Raw genomic sequence first — 19,539 nt, 5'->3', positions numbered from 1 at the left:
GAGAGAGAGAGAGAGAGGCAGAGGCAGAGGGAGAAGCAGGCTCCCCGCCTAGCAGGGAGCCCGATGCGGGACTCAATCCCAGGACCCTGGGATCATGACCTGAGCCGAAGGCAGACGCTTAACAATCTGAGCCACCCAGGTGCCCCAGGCTTTACTTTTTAATAAAAGACATGAGTCCAATAGTTCCAAGATACAAAATTAACCCGTTTTGAAGTGATTAATGATAACAGCACACAAACTGATCCTTCCTCAGGGGAACAGTCTCCTCCCTGATGCCCTCCTTAGTCATGATGCAGATCTGAGTGCATCCCCAGTGAAACCATCCCCCTCCACTGCAGAAATGAAGACGTCTTTCACAAGATGCATAACTCTGTCCAAGAACAGTGGGCCATGGTCCATATTCTGCATGTTCTTAAAACCAACCTGGTGGTCAAGCAGGGGCTGTAACATGGCCCCTGCTGAGCCTCCAGCCTTGAAAGAGTCTCTGCAGTAGAACCCAACCAGGTCAAAGTTGTACGCACAGCTCCTTTCCCTTCTTCATCCAGCCCCTGGATAATGTTGTGAACATAGTATGGAAAGAAGTGCCTTGAACAGAGGATTGTCGAGAGCATTGCAGCAATCGCCCCTGGAGTCATTCATGGTCTTGTTACTAGAATGCTTAAACATCTTTAGTCTTGCTTCAGTAATCTCGGTCAGGGTAAGACAGTCTCCATGAAAACCACTGCATCCAATGGCTGTTTTCTTTTAAATTTTTTTTTATTCTTATGTTAATCCCCATACATTACATCATTAGTTCTAGATGAAGTGTTCCATGATTCATTGTTTGTGCATAACACCCAGCGCTCCATGCAGAATGTGCCCTCCTCAATACCCACCACCAGGCTAACCCATCCTCCCACCCCCCTCCCCTCCAGAACCCTCAGTTTGTTTTTCAGAGTCCATCGTCTCTCATGGTTCGTCCACCCCTCCGATTTCCCCTGCTTCATTCTTCCCCTCCCGCTACCTTCTTCTTCTTTTTTTTTTCTTAACATATATTGCATTATTTGTTTCAGAGGTACAGATCTGAGATTCAACAGTCTTGCACAATTCACAGCGCTTACCAGAGCACATACCCTCCCCAGTGTCTATCACCCAGTCACCCCATCCTTCCCACCCCACCCCCCACTCCAACAACACTCAGTTTGTTTCCTGCGATTAAGAATTCCTCATATCAGTGAGATCATATGATACATGTCTTTCTCTGTTTGACTTATTTCACTCAACATAATACCCTCCAGTTCCATCCACGTCGTTGCAAATGGCAAGCTCTCATTCCTTTTGATGGCTGCATAATATTCCATTATATATATATACCACCTCTTCTTTATCCATTCATCTGTCGATGGACATCTTGGCTCTTTCCACAGTTTGGCTATTGTGGACATTGCTGCTATAAACATCGGGGTGCATGTACCCCTTCGGATACCTACTTTTGCATCTTTGGGGTAAATACCCAGTAGTGCAATTGCTGGATCATATGGTAGCACTATTTTCAACTTTTTGAGGAACCTCCATACAGTTTTCCAGAGTGGCTGCACCAGCTTGCATTCCCACCAACAGTGTAGGAGGGTTCCCCTTTCTCCGCATCCCCACCAACATCTGTCGTTTTCTGACTTGTTAATTTTAGCCAATTTGACTGGTGTGAGGTGGTATCTCATTGAGGTTTTGATTTGGATTTCCCTGATGCTGAGCGATATTGAGCACTTTTTCATGTGTCTGTTGGCCATTTGGATGTCTTCTTTGGAAAAATGTCTGTTCATGTCTTCTGCCCATTTCTTGATTGGATTCTTTGTTCTTTGGGTGTTGAGTTTGATGAGTTCTTTATAGATTTTGGATACTAGCCCTTTATCTGATATGTCATTTGCAAATATCTTCTCCCACTCTGTCGGTTGTCTTTTGGTTTTGTTGACTGTTTCCTTTGCTTTGCAAAAACTTTTTATCTTGATGAAGTCCCAATAGTTCATTTTTGCCCTTGCTTCCCTTGCCTTTGGCGATGTTTCTAGGAAGAAGTTGCTTCGGCTGAGGTCAAAGAGGTTGCTGCCTGTGTTCTCCTTTAGGATTTTGATGGACTCCTGTCTCACATTGAGGTCTTTTAACCATTTGGAGTCTATTTTTGTGTGTGGTGTAAGGAAATGGTCCAGTTTCATTCTTCTGCATGTGGCTATCCAATTTTCCCAACACCATTTGTTGAAGAGACTGTCTTTGTTCCATTGGACATTCTTTCCTGCTTTGTCGAAGATTAGTTGACCATAGAGTTTAGGGTCCATTTCTGGGCTCTCTATTCTGTTCCATTGATCTATGTGTCTGTTTTTGTGCCAGTACCATGCTGTCTTGATGATGACAACTTTGTAATAGAGCTTGAAGTCTGGAATTGTAATGCTGCCGGCTTTGCTTTTCTTTTTCAACATTCCTCTGGCTATGCGGGGTCTTTTCTGGTTCCATACAAATTTTAGGATTATTTGTTCCATTTCTTTGAAAAAAGTGGATGGTATTTTGATGGGGATTGCATTGAATGTGTAGATTGCTCTAGGTAGCATTGACATCTTCACAATATTTGTTCTTCCAATCCATGAGCATGGAACATTTTTCCATTTCTTTGTGTCTTCCTCAATTTCTTTCATGAGTATTTTATAGTTTTCTGAGTACAGATCCTTTGTCTCTTTGGTTAGATTTATTCCTAGGTATCTTATGGTTTTGGGTGCAATTGTAAATGGGATCAACTCCTTAATTTCTCTTTCTTCTGTCTTGTTGTTGGTGTATAGGAATGCCACTGACTTCTGTGCATTGATTTTATATCCTGCCACTTTACTGAATTCCTGTATGAGTTCTAGCAATTTTGGGGTGGAGTCTTTTGGGTTTTCCACATAAAGTATCATATCATCTGCAAAGAGTGAGAGTTTGACTTCTTCTTTGCCAATTTGGATGCCTTTGATTTCTTTTTGTTGTCTGATTGCTGTGGCTAGGACTTCCAATACTATGTTGAATAGCAGTGGTGATAGTGGACATCCCTGCCATGTTCCTGACCTTAGGGGGAAAGCTCTCAGTTTTTCCCCATTGAGAATAATATTCGCTGTAGGTTTTTCATAGATGGCTTTTATGATATTGAGGTATGTACCCTCTATCCCTATCAATGGCTGTTTTGTAACATTTGGGGCAAATTAAAAACCCTCCCCTCAATTGAGTGTCAGAAGCAACAACTGAAACATCTCCTCCAGTGATTACCATTGAAAGCACAGGGTGAGAAGCAGAGCTGCAAAGGGTGCAGGTCACTGCGAGGCTCCATTGCCAGGTCTGGGCCTGGTCCCCAGCACACGATCACTTGGCCCCCCGCTGCTGCTTTCTCACAGCGAGGTGGCTCCATCATTTTACTTTTAACCCACATATGCCTTTATATTTAAAGTGTACTTCTTACAGATGGCATGTAATCGGGTCTTGTTTTTTATCATTTCATTTCAATTTCTGCCTTTCAATTTGTGTGTTTAGAGTTTTAACATTCAATGTAATTGTTGGCATGATTTGATTAAGATATGACATTATTTGTTGCTGCTTGTCCCCACTGGTTTTGCTCTTCTCTTACCCTTTTCCTGCTTCCTTTTGGGTTAGCTGGATTTTTTTTTTACTATTCTATTTCAATGAATATATTGGCTTTTTGGCTGTTTTTCTTTGAATTATGTTTTTCATAATTTCAGTAGAAATTATGAATATATATACACTTAATTTTCACAATCTAGTTAGAGTTAGTATTTTACCAATTTATTTTTTCTTAGATTTTATTTATTTATTTATTTGAGAGAGAGAGAACGAGAGAGACAGCACAAGTGGGGTGAGGGGCAGAGGGAGAAGGGAGCAGGGAGCCCAATGCCAGGCTCTACCCTGGGACCCCGGGATCATGACCTACACAGAAGGCAGACACTTAACCGACTGAGCCACCCAGGTGCCCCATAAATAAAATCTTTAAAAAAAAAAGTAAATGAAATCATACAGTATTTCTTTTATTGACCTATTTTCTAGTTACTGGTTCTATCCTCTGTCATCTCTAGTCTACTATTGAGCCCAGATGGTAATTTTTTCATTTCAAATGTTGTAGTTTTTAGTTCTAAATTTTCCATATGGTTCTTTTTTATATACTTTTTCTTTCTCTGCTGAGAATATCTATCCATTCGTTTCAAGTGTTTTTTCCTTAACTTCATGGATCAGAGGTATAATTGATGTTTTAAATACTTTGTCTGATAATTCCAACATCTGGGTTTTCTCAAGGTTCGCATTTGCTGATTGTCTTTTCCTTTGAGGATTGGTCATATCTTCCAGGCTCTTAATATGTCTAGTATACATAGTCACTTAGATATTTTTACTATTAAGTTGTTTAGACTCAAGGTCCTAAAATTTCTGGGGTTTTTGGAGAATGTTGATTTTTTTGTTTGTTTTATCAGGTAATCACCCCATTAGGTTTAGACCATATATTCTGTCTTGCCTTACATGGGTGGCAGGTCAAGTCTTAATTTTGAATGTGGAATAGCCATACAATGAATATTTTTCATCCTTAAAAAAGAAATAAAATACTCAAACATGCTATAATATGGATGGACATCAAAAACATTATGTTAAGTGAAAAAAGCCAGATGCAAAAGACCACATTTTGTATGATTCCATTTATATGAAATGTCCAGAAAATGCAAATCTACAGAGACAAAAAATAGATGAGTGGTTTCCAAGGGCTGGAGTTGAGAACAGAGTTTAACAGTAAACAGAAACAAGAGATCTTCCTGGGGTGATGGAAATGGTCCTTAATTTCCTTTAAAAATCATTGAATTATAAACTTAAAACAGATGAATTGTATGTATGTAAAGTATACCTCATTAAAGTTGTAAAAAATTAAATCTTATTTCATTTCTTTAAGAAGTTGCTCTGCTTATTTGGATCTGCCCCATGCAGGTATTCTTCAGGGTTGTGTGAGACTTGTGTGGATGATTCTAATCTCACTTCAATCCTCAAAGCCTTTGCTCTGCTCATTAGGGTCCACCCTATGCATGCATAGCTCAGAAGTCCAGCTGAGACTTATACAGAATTAAGGGGCCCCTTCTCCAGCTCTCTCCCTACCATGATTCTTCCCATACTATCCAGCTTTGTGGTGCTTCTATCCTTTGTTCTTCAGGCCAGAAAGTTCATGAGCTTTCTATGAGTTTTACTTCTAACACCATCACAGCACTATGTGACTGGGACCCACTCTAGGCACAAAGCAGCACAGGGAAAAAAAAAAGAAACTCATCCTCCCTGCCCATGCAGGTCACTTCTCCAAGTTTTGACTCTACTCCATAACTTTACTGCTTCTGTTAACTTTTTAGAGTCCTTAAATAGCAGTTTTTGTATTTTTCCATATTTTTCTGTTGTAATCAGCCAGAAGGATGGGCTGTAGTCACCTCACATAGCCATAGCAAAACTACAACTATGACAGATCTAGTTTTGAATCCTAGCTCTACCACTCACTAGCTGTATGACATCGGACAAATCATTGAATTTCTGAGTCTATTTTATTTTTATCTATAACTGAAAGCCTTTTTTTACTCAAAAAATTGATAGAAAAATGAGGAAGGGAAGGCTTCCTAAAGATAATTCCATTATCATTAGCAACCAGAGGACCGACTCCCCTTGCCTAAATGTATTTCTTCAGTTTCTGAAAAGTAACACTCATTATACTTTATTGTAATGATTTGTTTAAACTGTTTATCTTCTCTACTAGAATAGAAGTTCTATGAGGTCAGGAACTGTCTTTTCCTCATTTATGGCTATATCTCCACAACACATTCCACAGAATAGCTACTCAGTATTCATCCAGTGAATAAAGATCCCTATGGACAGTCAGTCCACTCAACGCCTTACATGTATAGGTCTTAACCTCAACACCTGTGACATTCACCTTCATTTCACTCCACCTACTCACAGCCATGGAAGCCCCTCTAGAGCTTGCCATCACCAGAACTGCCCTACATCAGAAATCCTTAACTCCAATATCCTATTCTCTGACCTCTATCCCTTATGCTTCCAGCAACCCTTTACCTTCCAGCTTCACTCTCACTATACATACTCTTGACCTCATAGTGACTTGTTCTTTTTTTCCCACTCTTTTGGTAGAAGGCTTATGTAGCCCCTTTGATGCTGTAAAACACCCTTGGACAAATTTCTCAGGTTGCTTCTCTGTTTCCTTTGGGCTCCATTTGTCAAGTCATGTGTGTACAACCTGTCTCTGTAGTTATTTTACGTATGAGGGATATATAAATGTAAGCCATTTTAGATCATTCATATTGTAGCTTGAAGAACTATATGCTTAATGTGCTACATAAAGGGCCAAGCTCTGAAAAGCCAGGTTAGGTTATTGTAACCTGATAAAACTCCATTTCCTCAAAAACTGATTCCCATTATGGAAGGTTTTCTCTTACACCATATATATTCTCCATATACTCATTATTCATTGAAATGATACCTATGTTCATGGAAAGTATAATCTTGTAATTACATAGACTTCTCACTTTTTTAAAAAAGGCATGGTGGGAAGACAATGTTTTTAAATAGGTAATTTTCACTCAGCCATTAGAAACAAATGATTTTATGAAACTAGACAGATCAATATAGCCTATATTTTAATTCTGGGTTGGTGTTTGGGAATAAATTCCACACAATTCTCTTTTGGTTCTTTAATCTCATTAACCTAGGGCACTGGCATGTTTGCAAGTGATTTATATTAGTTGGGATAAATTTACACGTCCTTCTACTTTCCTGTGTTAATAAAATTTTTACATGTTTTTTTCTTTTTTTAAGATTTTATTTATTTATTTGAGAGAGAGAGTGAGTGAGTGAGTGAGAGAGAGAACATGAGCAAGGGGAAGGGCAGAGGGAAAAGCAGGCTCCCCACTGAGCATGGAGCCTGATATGGGACTCGATCCTGGGACTCCAGGATCATGACCTGAGCCGAAGGTAGACACTTAACTCACTGAGCCACCCAGGCGCCCACTTACATGTTTTTTGTTTGTTTGTTTGTTTGTTTGTTTGTTTGTTTTAATCCCTGTGCTTAAAAATAGCAATTTTTATGATGATTTTGAATCATGAATTCTGGTGAATGATAAATTCTTCTTTGGGGAGGGTGGTTCTCTGGGGTGTAGTGAATGAAGGGGAGAGAGAGAATGGGGAAAGATACCTACTTCTGCTTATTGGTAAAGCAAATGCTGGCCCTGTTTTCCCTAAGCCTCAATCTATTCTTGAACTAAAACCTCTTCTGGTTCTCTTTCTCTCATCATTTTTAGCCTGCTAGAAAATGCTGAATCTTGTTTATCCTAGCCCTAGAACCACTTGGTTTCTTAGGAAATAGATCACAAATGTCATCTACCCAAGAAAAAAGCTACATATATTTAATACATACTTGGCCACTGAGAAAGGGAACCAGTCGATGACCACTGAGATATCACTTAGTTAGCATTCACATCACATACATATTGCCACAGTACCAACTCAGGCCATAGTATGTGATTTAAAAACATGAAAATGATAGAACTGAGAGCAGATAGAGATAATATAATCCAACCCCTCATATATTTTACAGAGGGAGAAATGAAACACCTGAGAGGTTAATCGACATGCCCAAGGTCACACAGCTATATCATTGCTTTAAATTGTACACTCATTCTGTACCAGTAGAACATTTTGTGATGTAATATGCTAGGCTAACCACTGTCCCTGCAGTCACATAATGATGCGTCCTCTTTCATCCTCATTGTAGAAAATATAAAAATAATCACAAATATCTGTTCATTGTCAGAACACCCAGTTGGCTGCTTTAGGTCATAAGCATGAAATTGCACCCACTTGATGTTTTGCTTTTCATAGCTGCAAAATGCAATTTCATTAAACACCATTGATTCATTTATTCAGCAAAATTTGCAACTGTGTTCTTGAAACTAGAGGCCAAGGGTAATATGGGAAAGGGTGCGGTTGTGAACAAAGTAGGAGATGCATTCCTCACTACCACTGAAGAGCTTTGAAACTAACTGGAGGAGGGGGCTAGATATACAGAAGATGACTTAAGAACAAGGCAAAACTGTATGCCTGCAGGTGCAGAGGATTATGCAGACTGATTACGTGAGTGCTGAGATGAACCAGAATAATGGTGAGACCTAAGTCAAATGGGGTTAATTAGGCAATTTCCTGGAAAAGGTGAGTTTCGTGCAAGATTATGAAAGTAATTGAAATACTGTGGCATTGAAGAGTGAAGGGCACTCTGTGGGGTAATGAAAACAGTGCAAGCAGGAAACTGAGAAGCTGAGTAGGGTATAAGGGCAGAAAGGAAATCAGTCTGGTCAAAACAAAGGGATCTATCCTAACTAGGCCATAACAAACTAAGAGTGTTGGTACTTGGGATAAATACAGGAGCCAGTTCTTAAAGGGTAGGGTGAAAGATTTGCATGTTACCTTCTAAGCATTAGATATCTATCAGTTAATTAAATCAATAGTTATTGAATACCTAGTATGTACCAGGGTTTACCTAAGGCCAGGTGCTATGCGAAGAGCTTCAAACATTGTCTCATGTATCCCTCACAACAAGATTATCAGTTTTAATATATTTCCCCACTTCATTTATAAAGGAACTGAGCCTCAGAGGAAATAAATGGCATTCCCAAAGCCACACGGCCAGCGAAGAGTAGAGACTCAGACCCAGAACTTCTGTCTCTACAGCTCCCACTTGTAAAACTAAAGCTATAGGCATTCTCTATAGGTTTTTGAGCAAAAGAAGAATATAATGAAAATACTATTGGTAAGAGATTATCCCAGCAGTTATGTGAAGGATGAACATAAAAGCCAAGTTTATAATTTTTAAATGGCTTATATGAAATACTATCAATTTAGTAGCAATTAATATTAAAATACATACAATTACCCCACTGAATTTTTAAAAAATCATATATATGAGTGTTCTGATGTGAAAGGAGAAAGATTAAAACTTAATGGCACCAGTTTCCTATTCTCCGCTGTGCTGAACAATGAGAATAATACACACAAATTTCATTCTCTTCCCTGACATTCCAACACTCAATGAGGTTTTATTTATGTATTTTATGCATTTATTTAATTTTAATAGGACATAAAATCCAGGCAAATAATTATTCTTTCTCTTTATATATCTAGCAAAATTATATAGCAGTCAAATATCCCTTTTCAAGCAGTTTCATGATAAAAAAAAAAAATACCAAAATGAATTGTTCAATTAGTTTCTGCCTCAAAGAAGAATTATAGGCTCAGTTCAAAGAAAATATACTCTGAGTATCAATCACAGTTACTTCCACTGCCAGTAGTGAGACATCTAGATTAGAAACATGAAAAAATAAATAGAAATCTATGGTGAGCATCACTGCCTATGGTCACTGAACACAGGTAGGTTGAAAGCCTGCAATGAGCCCAGCACTGAGCTAGGCGCTTTTGTTTCATTGGTTCGCTTCTTTCCACAGAAATGTACAAGATATATTAGAATTTGTTTATGATTAAAGAAAGAGATATGGTAGAAAATTTTATTTCTAGGATCTCAAGTACTAGACCAATTCCACCCCATTTATTTGAAATGCCATATAAATTGTTGCAAATTTTTCATGAGTTCAGATGAACTCATTTTGGTATTTTAAGAGTCAACTCCCTTTCCCCTGGAAGATTGATCCACAGTAAATATAAACTTTGACCCTGGGCCTCAGCTGCCCCATTTGACAAATGAGCTATGAAGGGTCTTGGAGATAACTAATCTAACTCCCTAAGAGGGTAGGACAAATGCTAAGGAACTGCTAAAGTCCCTTCCAGCTCCAACATTCTCTAATCTACAGAATGTCAATGGGATTGTATTATGTTCTCTTCCTGTAGTCAATCTTCTGGCTAATATATAACCATCTTTATTTACTTTTGTGCTAAAAATGCAACCTGCAACCTAGAAGAAACTCCAAAAGAAGGAAGTTTGAAGTTATTTGCTTTTAGGACAATACTCTTACCCCCAAAGAAATTGTAACATAAAGCATCAACAAACTGGAAAGAAACTGAGCATCTCTTAGATTAATGTCTAGCCTATTTCTAAAGCCAATCCAGGAAGGAAATTCCTAAAACCTAACAAAATAGTGCCAAATATTTACATTCTTGCTCAAGACTGACTAAACTTCAGCCCCTTGAAAATGTTACCTGTCTTCAATATCCCCACAGTATTTCATGCTGTGCCACGTCCACGATGGGCTCTTTACACCTATTTTTAGATGTTGATCAAGACTGTTGTTCAGTATAAGGCTCTGGTGACCTGAGAAACTCAGCTCTTGCGATAGAGCTTAACTTGAAAAGAGTTTATAGTTTGCATGTACTGGAGGTGATTGACCTAGTTCATTTTTATTCATGTCAACATGTAGCTTCTCAAAAATATTCTTACTATACAAGATAGGACCAAAACAGACTAAACAGTCATTTCAAATTCTAGCACAGGCAGAAACAGGTTTAAGCTGCTCATTTTCCAAGGTCTGGCTAGTTTAGGGAATTGGATTATCAAAGCAATGAGATCATTGTCCAGTTTTCAACCCTTTCCAGCTAAAATTGAATATGAGCCTTTTTTAATTTTTCAAAAATCTCTGACATGAATCTACATATTTGGTAAATTCAAGTGTAAATTTGCATAAACGTAAAATGTAATGTAAATCTATAGATTCTGTGTGTAAAATAAATATATGCATAATCAATGATACATATGCAAATTACATCTACATCTATGCTTATAAATATACACACAGATAATTATAGAACGGGCACTCAGATTACTGTTTTTTTAAATATATGTTTGTTCCAGGGCACCTGGGTGGCTCAGTTGGTTAAGCGACTGCCTTCAGCTCAGGTCATGATCTCAGCGGGAAGCCTGCTTCTCCCTCTCCCACTCCCCCTGCTTGTGTTCCCTCTCTCGCTGTCTCTCTCTGTCAAATAAATAAATAAAATCTTATAAATAAATAAATAAATAAATAAATAAATGTTTGTTCTTCCAAAATATAAGTAAAACCTTGGGGGTTTGATATTTCTTCTCCCTTTTTCTTCCTACTCTCAAACATTATAAGAGATACTACTCACAATAGCAGCAATTTTTAGAACAAATTTGATGGTATTAGAATATTCATTTACATAGAATCATTATTCCATAAAATAAGAGCTCAGAGGAAGGGCAGAAACAGCATGTACCAGTCGTTGGCCCAGATCTAGCCCATATCAGTCTAGTCTATGTTTTAACTGTTCCAACACTTAAAAAAGCAAGAGATACCACTTTATCTAAAAATCCAGATTCCTGGGGCACCTGGCTGGCTCCGTTGGTGGAGTGTGTGACTCTTGATCTTGGGGTTGTGAGTTCAAGTCCCACGTTGGGTGTAGAGATGACTTAAAAATAAAATCTTAAAAAAAAAAGAAAAACTAAAAATCCAGATGTCTGAGTTCTCTTGAAAAATCAAAAGGACTGGCAACACAAGGCAACACACATTCCAGTGTGCTGCCCCCTCCAAATAGGGCTGTGCTCTTCAGTATATCACAGCCAGATGGGCCATCTCAATCATTTGTTACATTCTTAACCCTATACTCATTTGAATCTGCAACTCCGGGGGCGCCTGGGTGGCTCAGTCGGTTAAGCGTCTGCCTTCAGCTCGGGTCATGACCCTCTTCAGCTCAGGTAATGATCCCAGGTTCTTGGGATGGAGGCTGCATTGGACTCCCGGTTCAGCGGGGAGTCTGCTTCTCCCTCACCCTCTCCCTCCCCCTGCTCATGCTCTCTCTCTCTCTCAAATAAATAAATAAATAAAATCTTTATTAAAAAATTTGCAACTACTGATTGGTCCAACCTTCTTACATAATAGAAGTTGACTAACTGGAAAGTGAAGTGACCATCTGTCCTAAAGTCTTTCAAAGGGAGCACATGGTGAGTAGATATAGGCTTTGCCCTCAAAGACCTTATTATTTGCTTCATGGGAATACACATATTCATAATAAAGCACAGAATATGATAATCGCCATAAGAGAAGCATACACACAATGTAGAGAAAGTGGCAAAAAGAGATCACATCTTGTTGAGCGCATCAAAACAGGCTTCATGATGGAAGTGTTTTTTCACCAAGTAGAACATATCATGAGAAACCAGTTTTGTCAGGTTTCTCAGCACAAACTCTAGCTCCAACAGTTCCACGCTTTGTGGCCGATGCTGTTGCTTAGCCTCTCAGAGCATCACTTACTTCATCCGTAAAATGGAGGTAATAATAAATGTATGAAACAGGATTGTTGTGAGAATTGAGTGGCAAAATAGAGGTTGCCTTGCACATAGTAAGCAACTCACAAAACATTCTGCTTATTATTATTTTTATGGAGAAAGTAGTGTCTTTCCAGATGGAAAAGGAAGAGGTGGCTCTACCCCACAGAGTGAGCATCTAGTTGGAAAAATATAGAACATAGTCAAGGAGCGGCAAGTACAAAATAGGGTTGAATTATAAGTAAAAGCGGCAGCCAAGTGCTTCCCCAAAGCTGGGGGACCTCATTCCAGGAGACAGCTTGTGAGGACACAAAGGAAAAGCAAAAGCCTGTCAGCCCATCCAGATGACAGCACCTTCTACCCTGCCACCACTCTGGCCAACTGGGAGCTCCCACCCTCCCCAGCCACACACCCATGTGATAAGCACAATAAAGAGATGCACAGTGGAATGGGAGAATGTAAGTTAGGGACAGCTGACAAGTCAAGGAAGTCATAGATATCTTTCTTAAAGAAAAATAAGCTCAGATCTGAATGATGAGTGAGCTGACCAGACAAAATGAAGCAAGTGCATTCCTAGCCAAGACAAAAGCATGTTCAAAGGTCCTGTGGCAGGATGTAGCATAGAGAGAATAGGCATTAAAGGAAGGCCAGCGTAACTGGGGCACAAAGAGCTAAAGCAAGTGTAAAGTAAAAGGACACTGAAGAGAGTGAGAATGGCTCACATCATTCAAAGCTTTGTAGGTCTTGTTAAAACTTTTAAACTTTCTTCAAGACCAGTGGCAAGGAGAATTACATGTTCATATCTGTATTTTGAAATGGCTGCACTGCAGAAATGGATTGAAAGGGGGCCAAGGTGGATGCAGGAAGATGACTGAGAAGGTTTTGAAGGTGAGCGAGAGTAAACTGCACTAGACTACTGGTGATAGAGCCAAAGAGAAACAGAATCAAGAGATAGTAGGAGAAGAAATGGAGAGAATTAGTGATGGATCAGATGTGGCAAGGAAAGGAGAAGAGACAAGTATGAGAGATGACTTTGGCTTGCTACTAAAACAGAGGGTGGCATGTTTGGTAGAGACCAGTATTTGGAGAGGTAAATCTTAATCTTCTTTTTGAACATGGTGAGTTTGACTGCGTTTAGGATAAGACGATACATCGTGTAGGCAGCTGGAAGAGAATAGCCTGTGCTAGAGATACAATTTTAAGTCATTGGAGTAAGGTGGTAATTCAGATGTTGGACAGGGATGAGATCTCTGAAAGAAAGAGCACAGAGTGACAAGAGAAGAAGTTCTAAAACTGGCTAGGTAGTATAAGATGAACCTGTACACAAGAGAGAAAGAAAGAAGCCAAAGATGTAGGTGGCAAACCATGAGAGTCTTGCATCAGGAAAATTCAAACAATCATTTCAAGGAGTCAACAGTTTAAACTATAGAATGCTACCAATCAGAGTCCAAAAAGCCAGCACAGCTTTTTTTCTTTTTGCTGTTAGTCATACAAGCTCATTGCTAAACGTTGCATCAAGTCCCCATCTTGTTGGCTTTACAACAGTGAAAGTTTTCGAATGGCAACTCCTTCATTGCTCTGTTATTATTTATTTTTTTTTAAAGATTTTATTTATTTATTTGAGAGAGAGTGACAGAGATAGCAAGAGAGCACAAGCAAGGAGGAGAGGGAGAAGCAGACTCCCCACTGAGCAGGGAGCCCGATGTGGGGCTTGATCCCAGGACCCTGGGTTCATGACCTGAACTGAAGGCAGACACTTAACCAACTGAGCCACCCAGGTGCCCCTGCTCTGTTATTATTTAAAGAGAATTCTGAGGTATAGGAGAAAAAGGTGAGAGGCAAGAGATAATCAAAAAGTACTGCAATTTCTTCCATGTACACTTGAAGGGTTCCTATATCCAATTTTACTATGACAAAAAAAAAAAAACAACAACAACCCTTAAGAAGCTGTATTCTTATGCAACTTGTTGAAAACATTTTCGATTCTCCTATTTCTGTAATTGTGATTGCCTCTCCTCCAAATGGAGCTAAGAAATCAGATGGTTCCCTTTTAGAAAAAGTAGAAGCTGAGGCGCCATTACAATAATCACCAATTAATGTTAACACAAGCTTCGTGACTGGATAATGTTCTCCCTTCTCCTCTCTCCACACAGCAGATGACGAAATTAGTTTAAAATCACCATCTATCTGCAAAGCCATTTTGATTTCTAGTTACGCTATCTCATTCCGAAAGAAGGAAAGAAGAAAAGAAATAACCGCTGTCAGATGCCTCCGGATTTTGTGTTTGTTGTTAAATAAAAACAACGATGAAAAGATAAGCTTCAACAAACTGTCAACAATCCACACTTCACTCCTCTCATTTGTAGCTTATCAAATTTCCCATTCAATGTTCTTTCTGCTTTCAACCACTATTAACTGAGTAGCTACTATGTTCCAGGCTTTTTTGTAGGTGGTAACAATGAAGTCATGAAACAGACATAAATCCTTGCCCTGATGGAGATGATCTTTGGCTTTATTTTGATTTTGTGAGGCTGACTTCAACAAACACCCCTTGCTAACTAGTTTACCTCTTTGCTTATGTGAGATTTCGATAACTGGAAGAAAAAATTCCTCAAGAATCACTCCCTCTCCTTTCTCCTTTACTGCTCCCGCTGCTCAGCAACACATCCTGAGTCCTTTAGAAATTGTGGCAGAAAATTATTTGGGTGGCCTGGCTCTCTGCATGACTTTTATCCTTCTTCCTCTATTATTACTCTGTATTTTTTTTATTTTTACTTTTTTTTAAAAGATTTATTTATTTGAGAGAGAGAGAGTATGGGGGGAAGGTGGTGCAGAGGGAGAGGGAGAGAGAAAATCTTAAGCAGACTCTGTGCTGAGTGTGGAGCCTGATGTGGGGCTTGACCTCACCACGCTGAGATCACGACCTGAGCCGAAACCAAGAGTCCGATGTTTAACTGACTGCACCACCCAGGCACCCCTTATTTTTGCTTTTTAATTAAGTAGGCTCCATGCCCAACATGGGGCCTGAACTCATGATCAAGAGTCACATGTTCTACCAAATGAGCCAACCAGGCACCCCTCTTACTCTGTATTTTAAAAAACCTGAGATGGCATGTCCTCCAGCAGATGGGACTCCTAATAACCTCATCTGACATCCCAGCACTCCCCAAATAAACCCTTCCCTCCAGTATGAAAATACAAAATACCAGCAGTAACAACAAAAGAAATGCAGAACAAGAAAAATTTCCCCCTTTGGAACTCTTCTTGCCATTCTCAGCTCCAAACAGCTATTATGTGGTGATAGTAGAGAACACAAGAACAAAAAGGCATGATGAGGAGCATGTTTTCCTCTCTCTGCCAAGGAGGAAACAGAATTGTGACCTGAAAGGGTATTCACATTTTAAAAACTTTTGATGTTGCCAAATGACCTTCAAAAATTGTATCAAGTGACACTTCCACCAAGTGGTGAATGGCAGTATATTAATTTCCTATCTTTGTCAACTTGACTGGCTAAAAATAGGTATCTCATCTTATTTTGCATTTTTTATTACTAATGAGATAGAACTTCTTTATATTTCTTGACCCTTTGTATTTCTTGTTATGTGAATGATGTATTAATGTTATTTTCTCTGATTCCTGTTATCATTTCACTTCCCACCCACTGGTGGACACCTTAGATGCCTCCCCCAACAGTCCACTGAAATTGTTCTCCACAAGATCACTGTCAACCTCCTTGTTACTAAATCTAAAGGACACTTTTCAGTGCTGCTATCTTACACAGCCTCTCAGCAACCTTTTTTTAAAGATTTTATTTATTTATTCATTTCGGAGAGAGAGGGAACAAGCAAGGGGAGGGAGAAGGACAAGCAGACTCCCTGCTGAGCACAGAGCCCAACAAGGGGCTCAATCTCATGACCCTGAGATCATGACCTGAGGCGAAATCAAGATTCAGACGCTTAACTGACTGAGCCACCCAGGGACCCCTCTCAGCAACATTGGGTACAGTTAACCATTTCCTTTTCCTTGAACACTATCCACCCTTTGTTTCCATGGCACAACACTACCTTGGCTTTCCTCTTACCTGTCCTCTCAACCATTCCTTCTCATCTTGAGGAGTTTTATTCTTTTGCACGTGGCAGAGTTCTATCTCAGGGTTCTGTCTTAACCCTCTTATCTTCTTACAGTACTCAACTGTCTCTGGATGAACTCAGGACTGATGATTCCCATACCACTATCTCCACCTGAGTTCCAGACTCATAAAACTAAGTACCTTCCAGAAATTTCCATTTCCTTTAGACACCTACAAATCAACATGTCCAGAACATTATTCATCATCTTACTTTCCAAAGCTGTTCCTATTTCTTTTTATCCCCACTCCTGCTACATCATATCAATCGCTAAGTTCTACCAATCCTACCTTCTAAATAAATTTTAAATCCATCCACTTTTCTCTATTACCACTGATGCCCTCCTTATCAGTCCACCATCATCTTTCTACTAGGTTACAGAAAAACCCTCTTAAATGAACATGTTGCCCACTCCAATCCATTCTCCATACTATAGTCAGTCAGATTGGCTAAAGCCCAAATCTAATCATAGTATTGCTTCCCTACTGAGAACATTTCAATGGCTTCCTTAAGAAACTGCAAACTTCTGGGGCGTCTGGGTGGCTCAGTCGTTAAGCATCTGCCTCCGGCTCAGGTCATGATCCCAGGGTCCTGGGATCAAGCCCCACGTCTGGCTCCCTGCTCTGTGGGAAGCCTGCTTCTCTCTCTCCCACTCCCCCTGCTTGTGTTCCCTCTCTCGCTGTGTCTTTCTGTCAAATAAATAAATAAAATCTTTAAAAAAAAAAAAAAAGAAAACGCAAACTTCTGGGGCACCTGGGTGGCTCAGTCAGCTGAGTGTGTCAGACTCTTGGTTTCAGCTCAAGTCATGATCTCTTGGGTCGTGAGATCAAGCCCCACATCGGGGTCTGCCCTCAATGTGGAATCTGCTAGAGATTCTCTCCCGCTGCCCCTCCCCCCACTCAAGCATACTCTCTCTCTCAAACAAATATTTTAAAAAAAGAAAACCCAAACTTCTTAACATTGTTTTCAAAACTTGCATCCTCTGACTTCTCTCCTTGTACTTTGTGCTGCAGCCATACTTAAGTGTCTTCATTTCCCCCAAACATACCATGCTCTTTCTCAGTTCCAGGTCTTCACATACGTTATTCACTATGACTAGACTACTCATCTACCCCTTAACCCCCAGCCCACTTCTGTGTCTGTCTACATTCTACCCATTTTTCACCTCTGAAACTTAGAAGTTTTACTTCTTTTGGAAGCTTTCTCTGGCTCCCCAACTATGAATTAGGTGCCTCTCCTGTGTTCTGATTATAATTTCAACACACTAAATTGTAATTGTTCTATTTACTTATCTGCATCTCCCACTAGATGGCAAGCTCCATGATATCAGGGAGTATGTTGTTGTTACTATTTTGTAAATATAGTAAGCGTCCAAGAAATATTTTATATTAATGTTTGTCTATTTTTCTAATGAGGTATTCATCTTTTCCCATTTAATTATAAAAGCTCTTTATATATGAAGGATGTCAATCTTCTGTCATTTTGTTGTAAATATTTCCATACTGAAGAAACTATTCTTTTCATGTTTCCTGAACAAATTATTCCTTTTACTAACTCCTTTCCTCTGTATGTGTTCTCTCTGTTAGGAATATACTCATTCCCTATGCATTATTTAATATCCATTCAAATGGCATTTTGCCCATGACTCCCTGGGAAAGAATTATTCAATCCTTTCTCTGTACTCCCATAGCACCTTGTATATGTGTCAGCTTCAAGAACTCAATGTTTTTATTTCTAGTGGAATTATGTTTTCGCATGACTTTATCCTCCATTAGACTGCCAACTCCTTAGAACCAAAGATAGTCTTATTCATTTTTGTATTTCCTATGTCTATCATTATTCTTGAAATATAGTAGTATCTGTAAAATATTTTGCTAAAAGCATTAATTTGGGCTTACAAAAGAACATGTTTAATAATAAAAAATATAAAAACAAAATATCTTTCTGTGAATAATCATAAATTCAGAACTTTGGGAAAGTCCTGCCTGACTACTAACATCTCCGTTAATAGAAGCCTCAACAATTATAAAATGGAAAGTCACTGTTGGTAACTAAGGGTAAGTCAAGAAAAGACTCTAAGTATACACACTCTCTGTAATTTGTGTGTAAAGCATTCAGATAAAAGGAAAAACGTTAGCTATTAATTAAGGACCTTAATTCAGAAATTGATGAGCCACATACATTAAATGTAAACCTGGGTTGCAGGTTGAGTAAAGAGAAGCCACATAACCAATAGCTTTCCCTGTAACCCTCTAATAACTCTAGAGCTTACTGCTTTTAACCTCTGTGGTTTAACTGAAGGGGGAAATATAACTGACAGAGATTTATCCTTGTTACTAAATTGTGCCAGGCAAAAACCTTAGATTTAAATTGTTTTGCTAATTACATTTAAAAACACTTTGTAATTGTCCTTTTTTAAGAAATTGTTTTTGCAGGGTGCCTGGGTGGCTCAATCAGTTAAGCATCCAACTCTTGATCTCAGCTCAGGTCTTGATCTCAGGGTTGTGAGTTCAGGTCCTGCATTGAGCTTCCCACTGAGTGTGGAGCCTACTTAAAAAAAATTGTTTTTGCATTTGTTTTGGGTTCTTTTCAGAATCACCTGTAGCTTCTTATATTTCTAATTAGACTTTACTGTTCAAAACTTGCCATTTCTAATTGACTTCAGAAACTTTTCAGTTATGGGGCGCCTAGGTGGTTCAGTTGCTTGAGCGACCGACCAGCTCTTGATTTGGGCTCAGGTTGTGATCTCAGGGTCGTGGGATCGAGCCCCATGTTGGGCTCCATGCTCAGCGGGGAGTTTGCTTCTCCCTCTCCCTCTGCTGCTTCCCCCTGCTCATGCTCTCTCTCTCTCTCAAATAAATCAATCTTAAAAAAAGAAACTTTTCAGTTATATAACTCTTAAGAAGAAGAATTTACTTTTTGCTCTGAGGTTTCTTCTGCTTAGTTAAAGCAAAGGGCATTTGAACTTTGCACTTTAGAATCAGAGTCTAGAACTAAACAAACCAGTTACAATTAAACTTGTTCAACTCCCTTATATTTTGCATGAGAAAAACTGAGATTCAAGGGGGATGCTAAGTGTCTTGATCAAGGTCAAAC

General features: G+C 39.2%; 1 pseudogene; it reads right to left on the bottom strand.

Moving 5' to 3' along the window:
* Window positions 1–217: 217 nt before the first annotated feature.
* Window positions 218–4,371, bottom strand: LOC123844797 (proteasome subunit beta type-1-like; annotated as a pseudogene).
* Between the last annotated feature and the right edge of the window lie 15,168 nt (window positions 4,372–19,539).

This window comes from Mirounga angustirostris, unplaced genomic scaffold (genome assembly GCF_029215605.1).
Source record: "Mirounga angustirostris isolate CCGP_5_RB_7025 unplaced genomic scaffold, mMirAng1.0.hap1 SCAF_11, whole genome shotgun sequence".
In the NCBI taxonomy this organism is placed as follows: domain Eukaryota; kingdom Metazoa; phylum Chordata; class Mammalia; order Carnivora; family Phocidae; genus Mirounga; species Mirounga angustirostris.
This window is presented reverse-complemented; position numbering and strand designations above follow the sequence as displayed.